This window comes from Gracilinanus agilis, chromosome 2 (assembly GCF_016433145.1).
Source record: "Gracilinanus agilis isolate LMUSP501 chromosome 2, AgileGrace, whole genome shotgun sequence".
NCBI classification, from domain to species: Eukaryota; Metazoa; Chordata; class Mammalia; order Didelphimorphia; family Didelphidae; genus Gracilinanus; species Gracilinanus agilis.
The window spans coordinates 493,198,513-493,198,977 of record NC_058131.1 but is presented as its reverse complement, the minus strand read 5'-3'; positions in this window follow the sequence as shown (position 1 = coordinate 493,198,977).

Sequence of the window (465 nt, the reverse complement as noted above, 5' to 3'; positions counted from 1 at the left end):
ATGGTCAATTATGTGGATGGTTTTCCTAATGTTGAATCAACCATGCATTCTTGCTATAAATCCCACCTGATCATGGTGGATGATCTTCTTAATTACTTACTGGAGTCTCTTTGCTAGTATTCTATTTAAGATTTTTGCATCTATGTTCATTAGGGAGATTGGTCTATAGTTTTCTTTCTCTGTTTTTGATCTCCCTGGCTTTGGAATCAGTACCATATTTGTGTCATAAAAGGAATTTGGTAGGACTCCTTCTTTGCTTATCATATCCAATAATTTGTATAGTACTGGGATTAGTTGCTCTTTGAATGTCTGATAGAATTCACTTGTGAATCAATCAGGCTCTGGTGATTTTTTCTTGGGGAGTTCTTTGATGGCTTGTTCAATTTCTTTTTCTGATATGGGATTATTTAGGTATTCTATTTCTTCTGCTATTAATCTAGGTACTGTATATATATATAAATATTC